Source organism: Macaca nemestrina, unplaced genomic scaffold (assembly GCF_043159975.1).
Source record: "Macaca nemestrina isolate mMacNem1 unplaced genomic scaffold, mMacNem.hap1 Scaffold_50, whole genome shotgun sequence".
Lineage (NCBI taxonomy): Eukaryota > Metazoa > Chordata > Mammalia > Primates > Cercopithecidae > Macaca > Macaca nemestrina.
The window spans coordinates 87798-105331 of NW_027257686.1; the positions used below are offsets into that span (position 1 = coordinate 87798).

At 53.4% G+C, this 17534-nt stretch overlaps 1 pseudogene; it reads right to left on the minus strand.

The window, feature by feature from the left end:
- Nucleotides 1–200: 200 nt before the first annotated feature.
- Nucleotides 201–16366, minus strand: LOC139361448 (lysophospholipid acyltransferase 7-like; annotated as a pseudogene).
- Nucleotides 16367–17534: the final 1168 nt, after the last annotated feature.

The following is a 17534-nucleotide window of genomic DNA, read 5'->3' on the forward strand; positions in this document are numbered from 1 at the left end:
CTTCATGGCCTAAGTCCCTCCTGCCATTTATCACCCAGATACCTGCACAGACACAATGCCTTTGTGCAACACTTTATTGGGAAAGATTTACACATGGTGACCTGTCATAGACCGAGGGATGAGAAGAGGGTGCCAGAAGCGTTGGGGCCCCGAGGTGGCTCAGATGGAAGCTATGGGACGGCCATCCCCCGGCCCACGCATCTGCACCTCAGTTTCCCCTTTGTGAAATGGGAAGCTTATGCTTCCTTCCAAGTCTGCAATATCGGTGCCATGAGCTAAAAGTGGAGCGAAAGACACAAGGAAGAGGCTTCCCACTCCCAGGACCTGCCCCCAAGCTCTGACCCCACATTGTGGATGCAAAGAAAGGGAATTTGTCCAAAACCCACTGCCCAGGGGCCCCTTCCGTTTCGGGGAAGTGCAGTGCTCTCTGGATACCCAGAAGCTGGAGCAGGGGCCCAGGGGACTCTTGTCTGGACAAAACTTTGATTTTGTAGGAGTGGAGGTGGTCCCTGGGCGGAGGGCAGGGAGGACACCCCCAGGTCTGCTTCAGTTGCAGGCAGAGTATTTAGCTGGGGAAAAGGAAATTCTCTCCAGGACCCTCTCCAAGGTAAGGACTCTTTCTGGGGAGGAGACAGCGGCCTGGTTCACAGAATTCCCAGGACCAGCTGGCAGAGGGAGCGTCACGGAGCTTACTCCTCCTGGAGCTTCTCTGGGGCAAGGCTGGTGGGCTGGGATGCTGCCTTCCGCCGGCTGGGGCTGCCCCCACCCAAAGCCAGCCCCAGCCCCAGCCCTGCCAGGGCCAGGAAGTGGATACAGAAGTAGATGGAGGCCCAGTACCGAAGCGTGTCGGCCAAGGAGAGCAGCACGAAGCCCATGCACATGTAGTCATAGGCGCGCATCTTCAGGAACCAGTGCACCCAGTCTCAGGCCTTCTGGCCCCATGGGCTTAGCCGCCCCCGCAAGGCTGACTCCAGCCGGCCCTCAGCAGCCAGGCACAGAGGGATGGTCAGGAAGCTCAGGTAGTAGCCCGGGTGGAGGCTGCGCCAGTAGGCGCTCAGCAGCATGGTCCAGGCGCTCCTGAGGAGGAGGCTGGGAGTCAGGACCTGCGAGTCCAGGTCCCCAGTGCCCACTGACCCCAGATCCAGGAGTCCGGGGCTCCAGCCCCCCCTCCCTCAGACCCAGGAGTCCAGGCCCCCAGCCCCTCCTCCCTCAGATCAGGAGTCCAGGCCCCACCCCTTCCTTCCTCAGACCCAGGAGTCCAGGCCCCTGCCCCTTCTCCCTCAGACCCAGGAGTCCAGACCCCACCTCCCTCCTCCCTCAGATCCAGGAGACCAGGCCCCAGGCCCTCCCCGCTCAGAACCATGCCCCTAGCTCTGGAAGGCGGAGGAGGCTATAAGTCTCCTACAGGGATCCAGGAGCTCACAGCCTCCCATACACACTCACAGTCCTATGAAGACCCTCTCCTCCTTTAAAGATTTAACATTTTATGTTCCACTGCCCTTCCTCTCCCAGGACCAACAAGTCTAATTCTTCAGCCCAATGGTTTTTTTTGTTTTGTTTTGTTTTTTGAGACGGAGTCTCGCTCTGTCACCCAGGCTGGAGTGCAGTGGCCCGATCTTGGCTCACTGCAAGCTCCGCCTCCTGGGTTCAAGTGATTCTCATGCATCAGCCTCCCAAGTAGCTGGGATTACAGGCAAGCGCAACCAAACCCAGCTAATTTTTGTATTTTTTTGTTGTTGTTCAGATGGAGTCTCGCTCTGTCACCCAGGCTGGAGTGCAGTGGCGCAATCTCGGCTCATTGCAACCTCCACCTCCCGGGTTCAAGTGATTCTCCTGCCTCAGCCTCCCGAGCAGCTGGGACTACGGGTGTGTGCCACCACGCCAGGCTAATTTCATTCACCATGTTGGCCAGGATGGTCTCGATCTCTTGACCTTGTGATCTGCCTGCCTCTGCCTCCCAAAGTGCTGGAATTACAGGCGTGAGCCACCGTGCCGGGCCATTTTTGTATTTTTAGTGGAGATGGGGTTTCACCACATTGGCCAGGATGGTCTTGATCTCCTGACCTTGTGATCCATCCGCCTCGGCTTCCCAAAGTGTGGGATTACAGGGGTGGGCCATTGCACCCAGCCTCTTTTTTTTCTTTGTAGAGATGGAGTCTTGCTGTGTTGCCCAGGCTGGTCTCGAACTCCCAAGCTTAAGTGATCCTCTCACCTTGGCCTCCCAAAATACTGGAATTACATTGCACCTGGCCAAGTCCTGTTTTCTTGAGAAGGGAGGACTACTGGTTTTCTGGTTCTTCAAGAGTGTGGAGGCTGGGGGCAACGGCTGGCGCCTGTAATTGCAGCACTTTGGGAGGCTGAGGTGGGAGGGCTGCTTGATGCCAGGAGTTCAAGACCAGCCTGGGCAACATAGTGAAACTCCATCTCTATTAAAAAAAAGAAAAAAAGGGCCAGGCGTGGTGGCTCACACCTGTAATCCCAGCTATCTGGGAGGCCGAGGTGGGCAGATCATGATATCAGGAGACTGAGACTATCCTGGCTAACATGATGAAACCCCATCTCTACTAAAAATACAAAAGATTAGCTGGGCGTGGTAGTGTGTGCCTGTAATCCCAGCTACTCAGGAGGCTGAGGCAGGAGAATCACTTGAAACTGGGAGGTGGAGGTTGCAGTGAGCTGAGATCGCACCACTGCACTCCAACCTGGGCGACAGAGTGAGACTCAGTCTTAAAAAAAAAGGGCAGGAGTTCGATTGGAGACCAGCCTGGCCAACATGGTGAAACCCTGTCTCTACTTAGAATACAAAAATTAGCCTGACGTGGTGGCAGGCGCCTGTAATCTCTGCTACTTGGGAGCCTAAGATAGAGGAGAATCACTTGAACCCGGGAGGCAGAGGTTGCAGTGAACTGAGATTGTGCCACTGCACACCAGCCTGGGCAACGAAAGTGAAACTCCGCCTCAAAAAAAAAAAAAAAAGAAAAAGAAAAGAAAAGAAACCAGGAGCCCCCAGCCTCCCATTCCTCTATACAGCCCAGGTCCCCTCTTCCTTCAGGAACTCAGGATTTCGGAAGCCTGTCCGCCTTCCTCCCTCAGGGCCCCAGGAGTCTCTACTCCTTTCTTTTTAGGGGCCCAGTTCATCCCCTCCCACCCAGAATCCCTCCCGTCCTTTCCTTCAGGACCCAGGATTCGGAGTCCCAGCCTCTTCTTCCTTCAGGGATTCAAGAATATAATTCCTGCCTCCTGAAGACTCGGAAATCTCCAGCCTCGGTCGCCTCCTCTTTTGGGACCCAGAGTTTTGGTCCCCTCTCCTCATATACCCGTAAATTTCATTCCCTAACCCTTGAAGACCTACAGAGTCAGGCTCTCACCCCATCTTTATCAACGACAGAGAAATCGCTGTCCATCTCACTCCCCATCTGTGTATCTATCAGTGAGCTTTGCCACAGACGGTGACCTGAGGGAGGTCTTTCCTGTCATGGTCACTGACTTGTCCCTCAGACACATCTGAGTGCTAGAAGCACAAAAGTAACCCGATGATTTAAAAAAAACCAAAAAACAAAAAAACCTCTGACCGGTGCAGTGGCTCACACCTATAATCCCAGCACTTTGGGAGGCTGAGGCAGGTGGATCACCTGAGGTCAGGAGTTCAAGACCAGCCTGGCCAATATGGCAAAACCTGGTCTCTACTAAAAATACAAAGATTAGCCTGGCATGGTAGCACGTGCCTGTAATCCCAGGTACTAGGGGGGCTGAGGCAAGAGGATCGCTTGAACCCAGGAGGGGGAGGTTGCAGTGAGCCGAGATCATGCCACTTCACTTCAGCTGTAAAATAAACAAAAAGGATGAATCCTGTGCATTTTAAGGTGTTTGGGAGCATCCCTGGCCTCCACCCACTACATCCCACTAGCACCTTCCAGTTAAAACAAAATGTCTCCAGGGATTGCCACGTGTCTCCTGGGGGTGCAGCAGCAGCACAACTGCCCCCAGTTGAGAAGCACTTGTGTAAACACTGGGGTGCTCTGGGCTTTGACCTGGCTTCAGCCCCAGAGCTTTAAGTATCATCTATATACCTGGCCAGATGCAGTGGCTCACGCTTATAATCCCAGCACTTTGGGAGGCTGAGATGGGAGGACTGCTTGGGGCCAGGAGTTTGAGAACAGCCTGGTCAACACAGTGAGACCTCATCTCTCTATATTCTTTAAAAAAAAAAATTATTTAAAAAATTTTGGCCAGGCATGGTGATTCACACCTGTAATCCCAGCACTTTGGGAGGCCAAGGCAGGCAGGTCACTTGAGGCCAAGAGTTCGAGACTAGCCTGGCCAACATAGCGAAACCCTGCATCTACTCTTGGCATGAGAATCACTTGAACCCAGGAGATGGTGGTTACAGTGAGCTGAGATCACACCACTGCACTTCACCCTGGGTGACAGAGCATCGAAAAAGTAATAACAATAAATAATAATAAAAATTTGTAAAGGTATAATTTACACCTGATGCCACTCAAGCGTCCCCTTTTAAGAGCGACTTTTCCCTTAAGCATCAGAATCACATAATTACCTATCCAATAACCTCAGCTGGAAATCTAATAGTCACCTCAGAGTCAATCAGACTAAAATCCAAGCCCTGTTTCCTCATCCTTCTTACTCCCAAAACTTACTCCTGCTGGGTCTTCCCCTTCCATGTTTAATTTAATTTAATTGATTAATTAATTTTTGCTTTTTTACTTTTTTATTTTTTTGAGATAGAGTCTTTTCTGTCACCCAGGCTGAAGTGCAGTGGTGCAATCTCGGCTTACTGCAAGCTCTGCCTCCCAGGTTCATGTTGTTCTCCTGCCTCAGCCCCCCGAGTAGCTGGGACTACAGGTGCCCGCCACCACGCCCGGCTAATTTTTTGTATTTTTAGTAGAGACGGGGTTTCACCATGTTAGCCAGGATGGTCTTGATCTCCTGACCTTGTGATCCGCCCACCTCTGCCTCCCAAAGTGCTGGGATTACAGACATGAGCCACCGTGCCCGGCCTGTTTTATTTTATTTTGAGATGAAGTTTTGCTCTGTTGCCCAGGTGACCTCGGCTCACTGCAACCTCCGCCTCTTGGGTTCAAGTGATTCTCTTGCCTCAGCCTCCCAAGTAGCTGGGATTACAGGCGCCCGCCACCATGCCCGGCTAATTTTCGGTATTTTTAGTTGAGAAGGGGTTTTGCCATATTGCCCAGGCTGGTCTTCACCATATTGTCCTGACCTCAAAGTGATCCACCTGCCTGGGCCTCCCAAACTGCTGGGATTACAAGTGTGAGCCACCCCACCTGGCTATGAGTTTCTACTTCTTTTTTTTTTTTTTTTTTTGAGATGGAGTCTCGCTCTGTTGCCCAGGCTGGAGTGCAGTGGCGAGATTCTGGCTCCCTGCAACCTCCACCTCCTGGGTTCAAACCATTCTCCTGCCTCAGCCTCCCGAGTAGCTGGGACTACAGGTGCGCACCAGCACGCCCCAGTAATTTTTTGTATTTTTAGTAGAGATGTGGTTGCACCATGTTAACAAGGATGGTCTCAATCTCCTGACCTCGTGATCCACCCGCCTCGGCTTCCCAAAGTGTTGGGATTACAGGCGTGAGCCACCACGCCCGGCCTTTTTCTTTTGAGACAAAGTCTCGCTCTGTCGCTCAGGGTGTGCAGTGGCATGATCTCGGGTCATTGCAACCTCTGCCTCCTGGGTTCAAGCGATTCTCCTGCCTCAGCCTCACAAGTAGCTGGGATTACAAGTGTGCACCACACGTCTGGCTAATTTTTGCATTTTTAGTAGAGACAGGGTTTCACCATGTTGGTTAGGCTGGTCTTGAACTCCTGACCTCATGATCCATCTGCTTGGGCCTCCCAAAGTGCTGGGATTCCAGGCGCCAGCTGCCGTGCCTGGCCTGAGTTTCTGCTTCTAAAGGCTGCACAGATAACAATATCAAGCACAGAGTCTCCACTCAAGAAATACTGGAAAAATGAAAAACAATAAAAACGAATACGTAGCACGCGCTTACCTGTCAGGCCTCACATTAAATACATTTCACATTTTATCACATTTAGTCCTTCTATCTACCTATGAAACCAGTAATAAATAGCATTAACTCCATTTAACACTTGAGGCAACTAAGAGGTCAACTAACTCATCAAGGTTTCTCCATAACCTGGATGGCCAAGATTCCAGGAAGGCTGGCTGTTGAGTCCAGAGGACTCAGTACATTGCTTCTGTCAAGTGAGGCTGACTTTACAGAAGTAGAAACTGAGGCCCAGAGAGGGGAAATGGTTTTACACCAGCATGCTGCCACTAATCAGAGGCAGGGCAAAACCAGGCTAAACAAACTACAACTCCCATGAGACTCCGGGGCAGAAGCCCAGCCAGGGAAGCTGCAGGCTACCCTGGGGCTTGCTGGGTGATGTAGTTCTGCAGTGTCACCTGAGGCTGGTGGGACTCACTCACCGCAGGACATAGGAACTGGCAGGTGCGCTCTTGTAGATATACTGCGCCAGCCACCACTACACTGTCATGTTCCAGTACCGCATGCCATCGCGCACCCGCATGCAGAAATCTGTGCCGTAGCAGTTGATGTTGCGGATGGTCTCATAGTCAGTCATACTCCAGGGAAGCCGCCTTCTCCGGACTGGGGTGTGGAGGATGAGGGTGGGGGACAGACATGCAGCTCAGCCAGGCCTCCTCCCGACGCCTGCTAGAGTCCCAGCCCTGGATGCTAAGGAAGGGATCCTGGCCAGGCAATGGCCCTCTGGCTGTCAGACTTGCTAGGGCAACAAGGGAGGGTGGCCCAGAGGGTGCATGTAGGGGAGGACGATGGGTGGGCCAGGTGGTACAGTTCACTGACAATGGGCTGCTTCTTCTTTTGGTACCTAATGGGGCCTGCCACAGCCATGAAAAGCCTTGAAGGGCTATGGTTGCTAAGCTATGAGTCCTTTAAGCAACCAAGTTCAGTATATTCAGAGAAGCCTCCAAGGATGGTCCCTTCTAAATCGTCGGACACTGCAGTTGCTAAGGAAGTTGTGATTATCATCCCTCATAACAAGGTGCTTCATGGTTGCTAGGCAGATGTTCCAGGCACCAGTGGGGTCCCCATGATCTTTGTTGCTAAGGAAAAGGCATTCCTTAGCAACAAGGCCTAGGATGTTTAGAAAGGCTTTTAGAAAGGGGCTTTTTCCTGGTCGCAGTGATTGTTGGAGAAATGTCACCTCTAACAATACAGTGGTTCCCTCATCATTCGTGCCGACAGCCCCAGCAGTTGGAAACGTTGGCCCATATGAAGCCTTGGTGGCCGCTGATGATGGGAGGGGAGCCATCTTTTAGGGGTGGGGACCGAGCAGATTTAGAAAAACCTTCAATTCCTGCTTGGATTCACTAGGGGGAAATCGTCTCTCTAGCAGTTGGAGGTCAGAGCATGGTTATTAGGGCAGTGGTAATAAATTCACATGGGGGTGTCACTACCCCCACAACAGAATGGCAGTTGGTGACGACTAGGGGACAACCCTAGCAGGGAGTAGTTCATCATTTACATCGACAGGCTGTTCCCCCAGCTGCAGTCCAAGCCCCTGGGGGAAGGCTGACTGCAGCTGCGAGGAACACAAGGGCAGTCTACTCCTGGTTGCCGGGGGTGCCATTTCCCTAGCAACACGGGGGCAATACTTCCTCAGCCACAAGAGAGTTCACAGCTATGGCCGTGCTACTTGCCTAGCAATACTGGTGCTGGGGGCGGGGGGGTGGAGCCTCTCTGGCAACAAGGGTCAACACATAGTTACCAGGGGGAGGTTTGGCTTCCTTAGCAACAGTGTAACAATAGTTGGTAGGAATGGCATGCCCTCTGCTGGGGAACAGCACTGGTCAGGAATTGGAAATTGCTATTTCCTTGCAAACAGAGGGCAGCTGAGGGCTGCTATGTGAGGATGTCCCACGGGATGGAGCACCGCTATCTTCTAGCGACAAAGGCGCAGTGCAGGGGGAGCCATATCTGCAGCAATAGAGTAAAACTTCTGGCAAAAAGGAGGGGAACTACTGTTGCTAGGGATCCTGCTTCCCTAGCAAATAGCAGTGTTCCGTTGCTAGGGAACCGTTTCCCTAGCAACAGAGGGGGACCCACCACTGCCAAAGGATGGCATCCCCAGCAAGCAGGAACAACCTGGTTCTGGGGGGTGACACTTCCGTGGCAACAGAGGGGTGGCACAGGGTTGCTAAGTTACCACCTTTTCCTAGCGACAGAGGGCAGTTCACCATACTGCGGGGTGACAAGCGCTAGCAACAAGGGGCATCTGTCAGTACCAGGGGTCTTTTCCCTACCGATAGGGGCTGGCAGGCCGTGGTTGCCAAGGGGGCGACACTCTGCTAACAAAAAGATGGTGGCCCTGGCCTCTTGCTCCCCGCTCTCCTCCCTGCTGGGGGCAGAGCCAGCCCTTGGAGGTGGGGGCTGCTGGGTCTTGGGAAGCCTCCCTCGCGCCGCCTGACCTGCTGGGGGGTGGGCATTGGAGGGTGGGGCCGCCCCTGGCCCGGGTTTTGGCGGCCATGGGGTAGGCCCCGAAGTCGGCAGCAATCCAGGCCACGCAGAAGCGCATGCGGAAGGCAAAGAAGACGGGATCATGTAGAAGAGGCAGGCGGGCAGCCGGGGGCGTAGAAGGCGTCCTCGCGCACAGCCTCCAGCCGGAAGAGGTGGGAGGAGAGCAGGAACAGCAGGCCGAAGAGCGGGGCCGGCCAGGCGCGGCGCAGCAGGGGCCGCAGGCTGGGCACGGCCCCGGGGAAGGGCTGCTCCAGCCAGTCCAGGTAGGTGCGGTAGCGGAAGAACGGGCCTGTGGGGCGGGGAGGGAGGGCCGCCATCAGACAGGCAGATGGGCAGAGCTCAAGTCCGCAGGAGGAGGAGAGGGAGCTTGGAGGGAAGGGGGGAAGAGGGAGAGAGAGGGGCAGAGACTGGGCGCCGGGGATACCCCAAGGGTAGGGACAGAGACCCAGGGAAATGGGGATAAGGAATGAGAGACGGGGGGACAAGAAACTCAGAGAGACAGAGACAGTGACAGAAAATTAGAAAGAGGGGCCGGCGCGGTGGCTCACACCTGGAATCCCAGCACTTTGGGAGGCCTAGCTGGGAGGACTGCTTGAGCCCAAGAGTTCGAGACCAGCCTGGGCAAAACGGCAAGACCCCATCACTACAAAAAATAAAAATTAGCCAGGTGTGGTGGAGGGCACCTGTAATCCCAGCTACTGGAAGGGCTGAGGCGGGAGGATCATTTGAGCCCAGGCTGCAGTGAGCAGTGACTGTGCTACTGCGTTCCAGCCAGGGAGGGAGGGAAGGAGGGAAGGAGGGAGGGAGGGAGGAAGGAAAGAAACTAGGAGATAGCTGTGGAACTTTAGCTACAACATGATGGTGATCTGGCCTAGGGAGGAAGCAGTGTGATTCACAGAAGGGACCAGGGTTAAAATTTTTGTATGTTCACCAAAGACCATATGTTTAGGTCAATGTAGCATGGGAAGTTAAAAATAAAAAAAAAAAAAGAAAGAAAGAAAAAAAACAAATTAAAATAAATAAGACCACATGTTGTGTGATTCCATTTATAAGTACAATGTCTGGAACAGGCAAATCTTTACAAATAGAAAGTCAATTACTGGTTTCCAGGGATGGATGGAGGTTTGGGGGATGATGGATATGGGGTTTCTTTGCAGGGTATGAAATTGTTCTGAAAATAACTACACAGTGGTCATGTTTGCACAACTCTGTGGATATACTAAAAATCAGGGAGTTGTATGTTGGTTTTTCTTTTTCTTTCTTTTTTTTTTTCAGGAAATCAAAGAAGCCAAGAGTTGTATGTTTTAACTGGATGAATATGTGAATTAGAGTTCCCTAAAGCTGTTATTGAAAAAAAAAACTGATGAGGTAAACATTAATGAAAAATCTTTTTTTAAAATTTCACACATATATATACATATATATACACATATATATACACACGCACACACATATTATATATATAAATATATATACATATATATATATTTTTGAGACGGAAACTTGCTCTGTCATCCAGGCTGGAATGCAGTGGCGCAATCTTGGCTCACTGCAAGCTCTGCCTCCCAGGTTCACGCCATTCTCCCGCCTCAGCCTCCTGGGTAGCTGGGACTACAGGTGCCCGCTACCACGCCCAGCTAATTTTTTGTATTTTTAGTAGAGACAGGGTTTCACTGTGTTAGCCAGGATGGTCTCGATCTCCTGACCTTGTAATCCACCCGCCTTGGCCTCCCAAAGTGCTGGGATTACAGACCACCACGCCTGGCCGACATACATATATATTTTTTGAGACAGAATCTTGCTCTGTTGCCCAGGCTGGAGTGCAGTGGTGCAATCTCGGCTCACTGCAACCTCTGCCTCCTGGGTTCAAGCGATTCTCCCGTCTCAGCCTCCCAAGTAGTTGGGATTACAGGCGCAGACCACCATGACCGGCTAATTTCTGTATTTTTAGTAGAGACGGGGTTTCACCATGTTGGCCAGGCTGGTCTCAAACTCCTGACCTCAGGAGATCTGCCCGTCTCGGCCTCCCAAAGTGCTGGGATTACGGGCGTGAGTCACTGCACCCGGCCCTTTTAATTTTATATTTATTTATTTTTTAAAAATAAAGGTTTAAAATAAAGGGATGGGATCTTGCTACGTTGGCCAAGTGGATCTTGAACTCTTGGCCTCAAGCCATCCTCTGGTCTCAGCCTCCCACAGTGCTGAGATTATAGGCGTCAGTCCCCATGCCCAGATGAAAAATATTTCCTTAAACTGAAAGTGGACCCTAAGCTGTGAATATTTGTTATCTAGGCAGCAAAAAAATCAGGTTGACATAGATCTTTACCTCCTTTCTCTCTTCTCTGTGCTCCCGATAAGCTACAGGAGAAGAGAAGAGCAAGGAATCACTTAGGCTGAGAATAGCCAGCTTCTACCCCGAAGCAGCTCTGGTCCAGCGGAGGCGTGAGATGTAGACCCAGACACATGCTCACCCTCACAGCAGCAGATGCTAGGATGGAGGTTGCCCCGGGCAGGGCGGGAACACAGAACAGGCACTCAGGGCGGCGGAGAGACAGAGCTGTTGGGCAGGCCCACTCACCTGTCATGATTCCCATGTAGCAGTAACTGTAGCTGAGCGTCTCCATTAAGGAGGGCACGTCAGGCAGCAGCCCCAGGGTGGGCCCCTTGTTGAAACCCGAGGTCATTTCCTTCCTCTGGGCCAGGTGCAGGTCCTGGACTTCACTGGCCAGGCTCACCAGCAGGGCGGAAGGGGGTGAGCAAGGGGCCAGGTCAGACTTTGGGCCCTTCCCCACACCCATCTCCTTTGTGCTGCTGCCCTCTGCAGCCAAGGGGTGCTGCATGCTCGCAGCTCTGCCTATCTAGGTTGTGTGTAAGGCCTCTAGCTGGGCAGTGTTCCCCAGGGATCAGTCCCAGGCCCTCCTCCCCGCCTTCCCTGTTCTGTCCTTACCTGCTCTCAGGCAGTCACAGAGGTTTCGATACTATCCACACACTGATGATGCTCAAACGCTACCCCAGCCCCAGACCTATCCATCAAGTGGCTTATTGGCATTTAGACTCGAATGTCTCCAGGCACCCCAAAACGCACTGGAAATGGAAGACTGTGTTACCCGCCCCACAAAGTAGATCCTCTTCTAGTGTCTCCCCTCAAACAATAGGCCACCAAATTGTTCAAGCCCAAAACCTCCCTTACTCCCTCTCTCCCCAAATCCGATCTCTCTTTTTTTTTTTGAGACAAGTTTTGCTCTGTCACCCAGGCTGGAGTAGAGTGGCACGATGTCGGCTCACTGCAGCCTCTGCCTCCTGGGGACTCAAGCAATCCTCATGCCTCAGCTGGCCAGGCTGGTCTCGAACTTCTGGCCTCAAGTAATCTGCCTGCCTTAAAATCCCTTAAGTTTGACTCTGTTGCCTCTTTTCATCTCCACTACTGAGCTGAATATGTTGTACTCTCCACCCTTTCCCACCAGTCCCAAGGTCCACCCTATATCAATAGATTTCGTTCTTCCAGCTTGTGGCTGGGTTGTCCATAGAAATCCCTGGCTGGAGTCGGACAAAGTCAGGAGAGGGAGGGCAGGGCTTTTATTCCCTTGTGAGATGGCCTTGGGCTGGCCATCACCCTTGATAGATCGTTTCAAGGTGGGTGGCTCTACTCACTCTTTAACAAAAATAATGTTGGCCTGGCGTGGTGGCTGGCGCCTGTAATCCCAGCACTTTGGGAGGTGGGCAGATCACCTGAGATTGCGAGTTTGAGACCAGCCTGACCAACAAGGAGAAACCCCATCTCTACTAAAAATACAAAAAATTAGCCGGGCATGGTGATGCATGCCTGTAATTCCAGCTACTCAGGAAGCCGAGGCAGGAGAATTGCTTGAACCCGGGAGGCGGAGTTCAAGTTCGTGGTGAGCCAAGATCGTGCTATTGCACTCCAGCCTGGGCAACAAGAGTGAAACTCCGTCTCAAAAAAAAAAAGAAAGAAAAAGAAAAATATAGGGCCTGGTGTGATGTGGTGGCTCACGCCTGTAATCCCAGCACTTTGGTTGGCCTAGGCGGGCAGATCACTTGATGTCAGGGGTTTGAGACCAGCCCAGCCAAGACAGTGAAACCCCGTCTCTACTAAAAATATAAAGATTAGCCAGGTGTGGTGGTGGGTGCCTGTAGTTCCAGCTACTCGAGAGGCTGAAGCGGGAGAATCGCTGGAACCTGGGAGGCAGAGGTTGCAGTGACATCATACCACTGCCCTCCAGCCTGGGTGACAGAGCGAGATTCTGTCTTAAAAAAAAAAAAATTATTTTTTTTTGTAGAGACAGAGTCTCACTATATTGCCCAGGCTGGTCTTAAACTCCTGGCCTCCAGCAATCCTCCCACTATGACCTCCCAAAGCACTGGAATTGTACAAGTATGAGTCACTGCACCAGGCCTACACAACCCTTTTTCCATCGAGGTACCACAACCTGACCCACTTCCCCTGGGCCTTGAGTTGGAAATGGCTCCTGCTGCTGGTCTGGGGTTCAGGCACCACCCCTTTTTTTTTGAGGCAGTCTTGCTCTGTCACCCAGGATGGAGTGTAGTGGCACTATCTTGGCTCACTGCAAGCTCTGCCTCCCGGGTTCACCCATTCTGCTGCCTCAGCCTCCCCAGTAGCTGGGACTACAGGCGCCGGCCACCACGCCCGGCTAATTTTTTGTATTTTTAGTAGAGATGGGATTTCACCATGTTAGCCAGGATGGTCTCAATCTCTCAACCTCGTGATCCGCCTACCTCGGCCTCCCAAAGTGCTCGGATTACAGGCATGAGCCACCGCACCCAACTGGCACCATCCCTTTTCGCTTCTCTACATCCTGCCCACATGGTGGCCACTCCTTCAATCATCCCAAATGCGCATTTCCTGCTGCAGCTCAGACCTACCCATAGCTGACAGCCTGTATCAAGGCACCACAGTCTGTCACCTGGACTTGGATAAAGGAGGATCCCTTTATCCGAGTCCATTCCATCTCACCCTGTTCCACTTCAATTCTCCTTCAACATCCAGAACCAGTATTTTTTTATTTTTATTTTTTGAGATGGAGTCTCGCCCGGGGAGGCCCAGGCTGGAATGCGATGGTGGGATCTTGGCTCACTGCAACCTCCACCTTCCAGGTTCAAGCAATTCTCCTGCCTCAACCTCCCAAGTAGCTGGGATTACAGGTGTGAGCCACCACACCGGCTCATTTTTGTATTTTTAGTAGAGATGGAGTTTTAGTATGTTGGCCAGACTGGTCTCAAACTCCTGACCTCAGGTAATCCACCCACATCAGCCTCCCAAAGTGCTGGGATTAAAGGCGTGAGCCAAGGCGTGAGCACCTGGCCTAGAATGAGTATTTCTATTTATTTATTTTTGAGATGGAGTTTCGCTCTTGTCGCCCAGGCTGGAGTGCAATGGCGCGATCTCAGCTCACCACAACCTCTGCCTCCTGGGTTCAAGCAATTCTCCTGCCTCAGCTTCCCGAGTAGCTGGGATTACAGGTGTGTGCCACCACACCCGGCTAATTTTTTGTATTTTTAGTAGAGACAGGGTTTCTCCATTTTGGTCAGGCTGGTCTCAAACTCCCCACCTCAGGTGATCCGCCTGCCTCAGCCTCCCAAAGTGCTGGGATTACAGGCGTAAGCCACCACGCCTGGCCAGAACTAGTATTTGTAAACATTAGAAACTGGTCACATTGCCTCTTCTGGCAGCAAACCAAAAATCCCCTCTTCCAGCAGATCTCAGTCCTCCATGGGAAGAAGTCCCAAGTCCTCACGGTCGCCAGCCAGACCTAGCATGGTGTCAGCCCTGCTGCCCATTCCCTTTTGCTCTTCCCAGAAAGCGGATGTGGCTGGTGCAGCAGGTGAACCCATCGTGCTCCCCTCCACACACGTCATCCCTACGGCCTGAAATGCTCCTCCTCTAACCCCTCTCTCATCCAACCTACTCCTGCCACTGCTGAGCTCCCATGGGGCATGCTGAATGCTGTGGAGGCTGCTCCCTACCTAGCATGACCGCTGTGTTCACAGATAAGCCTCCAGTAGGAAACCGTGACTCTGTGGGTCTGGGGTGGGCCCTGGGAGTCTGTTTTCACCCATCTTCCCAGGTGACCAGGAGCCAGACCTGGATGCCCTAGTTTTGTGCCCTTCAACAAGTACCTTCTCCCCAGAGCTGGTTTTTCTCCTTTGCAAAATAGCTAGCTACAGAGATTCAAGGACAGCATGTTGGTAAACCACCCAGCTGGGCCTCTGGCTCACAGCAAGCACCCAATGGCACCTACTGTTACCCCACATGGGTTATTTCCTCACCCCAGGAGGAGCTGGGAGGTGAAGACCTGCCCAAGAGCATGTGAATGGGGAACCCTATGCCCAGGGCAGCAGTGTGGTGGCGACCCACCCCCAGGGTGTGCAGGAGGTAAAATCCAGGAGCAGCTGGAGGGGGAGGTAAAGTGGGGAGGTGAAGGGGCCCACAGGGAGGCTGGAGGGGAGTGGCAAGCCCCAAGTCTGACCTTCAGCGTCAGTAGCAGCTGGATGACATTGGTGAAGGGCGTGGGAGTTGGCAGGCCCAGCAGGCTGAAGGCTCGGAAGAACAGGAGATAGGAGAAGGTCCAGGCCAGAGCCAGGGTGGGGCAGGAGCTGGGCAAAAGCAGGAGGTGCGTTGTGTTGGGCACATAAGTCTCAGCCTTGGCCACCCACTCCCCGAGTCCAGCCACCAATCCTCCCCCAACTCTCCCCATTCATTCAGAGACAAAAACACAGAAGGGCAGAGAGAGAGAGAGGACTGGAGGGTGGATGTAGGGATGGAATGAGTATGATTGAAATGGGGAGAAGAGGCTCAGCCACACAGAAACACACAGCAACAGAGAAGAATGAGGTTCAGAGAAGCTTCAGGTGAAGACCTTGCATTCCTCCGCTTTTTCTTTATTTCCAAGGTCCAGGGCTCAAGAAGAGGGGTGTGGATATGAATGAATATGAATGGTGGCAGGGCCAGCAGACACACCACCCACCTCTCTCCATGACATGGATGTAGCGTACTGGGACAAACACACAGGGACCAGATGCAGAAGGCGGGGGAGGAAGAAAAGCAGATGAAGAGGCTGGATACGGTGGCTCACGCCCGTAATTCCAGCACTTTGGGAGGCTGAGGCAGGCAGATCACAAGGTCAGGAGTTCGAAACCAGCCTGACCAACGTGGAGAAACCCCATCTCTACTAAAAATACAAAATTAGCCAGGCATGGTGGTGCATGCCTGTAATCCCAGCTACTCGGGAGGCTGGGGCAAGAGAATCGCTTGAACCCGGGAGGTGGAGGTTGCAGTGAGCTGAGATCGCACCATTGAACTCCAGCCTGGGCAATAAGAGCGAAACTCCATCTCAAAAAAGAAAGAAAGAAAAAAAAAAAACATGAAACAGAGAAAGGAGCTGATCAACAAGAGACAGCCAGACAGCCAGAGATGAGGCAGAAGCTGAGAAAGACCCAAAGAGGAAACAGGTTACTTCCTCCTCTGCCCTCCTCTCCCTCTCCTCCCTCCATCAAATTCTCACCAGGGCTGGGCCTGAATGAGGGCCTAGGTCCCAAGGATGGTGATCAGAGAATGCAAAGTGTGGGGGCCACAGGTGAACAAGGTGAGCCCCAGGCCCACAGCAGCTGCCTCCCATCTCTTCAGCCCAGGACCTGCAGGGGGAAGGGACAGCATAAGCCTGGAACCTTCCAGAGGGTCTCCCCCTTTATTTTCCACTGCGGAGGGAGCCTGACTCACCGGCTTTCTTAAAGAGGAAGCCGATGGGGATGGAGATAAGAAGAACCACTAGATACGTTCATTCTTCAGGCGACATGGTCTGGGGGAGGGGCAGAGATTCACAGTGAGAACCCAGGAATCCAGGCCCCCTGCCTCCTCCCTCTTCGAGGATCCAGGAACCCAGCCCTCTAGACCCCAGTTTTTGAGGATGATGGAGTCCGAGACTCAGCTCCTCTCCTTTGAGAACCTAGGAACCCGGACTCCAGCCCCTTCCTCCTTGGAGACAGGAATCCACCCCCAGCCCCTCTCCTATGAGCGCACAGGCCTCCAGCTCTTCTCTCCTTTGAGAACCCAGGAAAGCGTGGGGATCTCCCGGCACCCAGGCGCCTCCTTTGCGAAGGCAGAAATCAAAGTTACTCCCCGCACCCATACTGGGGACCCAGATTTGAAGACGCCCCTCTTTAAAAAAACCAGAAACAGCACCCCTCCCAGACCCTTCCTCTTCGACAGCCCAGGAATCTAGACCTCTGAGACCCCTCTTCCAGCGAGGATCCAGGAACCCAGATCCCCTCTTTGGATCCCCCATCCCCCGGCCCTTGTGAAACCAGATATCCGGACCCCCCAGCCCTTCTCCTTCGCGAGCACCCAGAGGAGCCCAGGCCTCCAGCCTCCACCTCCTTTGGTGCTCCAGACCCCTCTCCTACGGAGAACCCGGGGATCGGACACCCTTCCCTCTCCAGGCCCAGGCCCAGCCCCAACCGGTCCCGCGCACCCCAGCGTGGGTCAGATCCAATCCCCGGCAGATCCACAGGCGGTTGCGCCAGCCCGGAGCTCTAACGCGCCTCCGGGGCCGCCCCGCACCCACCAGCCTGCAGAGACCCTGCCGCCGTGTAACCTCGCCTTGCCACTGGGCGCCGCCACCCCGGCCCACCTGAGCTGCTCGCCGGGCAGGAGGCGGCCGAGCAGTCCCAGCCCGCAGGCAGCTGCGGCTCCGGCCACGCCTCCCCCGCCCAGCGCGCCCCCGCGCCGCCTGCTCCTTCTGGGCGCCCGCTGGGCCGCGCGGATCCGGGCGGGGATGAGACCATGGTCAGGGTCCCGGGCGGGCAGGGAAGGAGCCCCAGAGCAGGCGACCGGAGCTCGAGTCGGCAACGGGCCAGGAGATCAAGACCATCCTGGCCTATATGTTGAAACCCCGTCTCTACTACAAATACAAAAATTAGCTGGGCTTGGTGGCACGTGCCTATAATCGAGCTACTCAGGAGGCT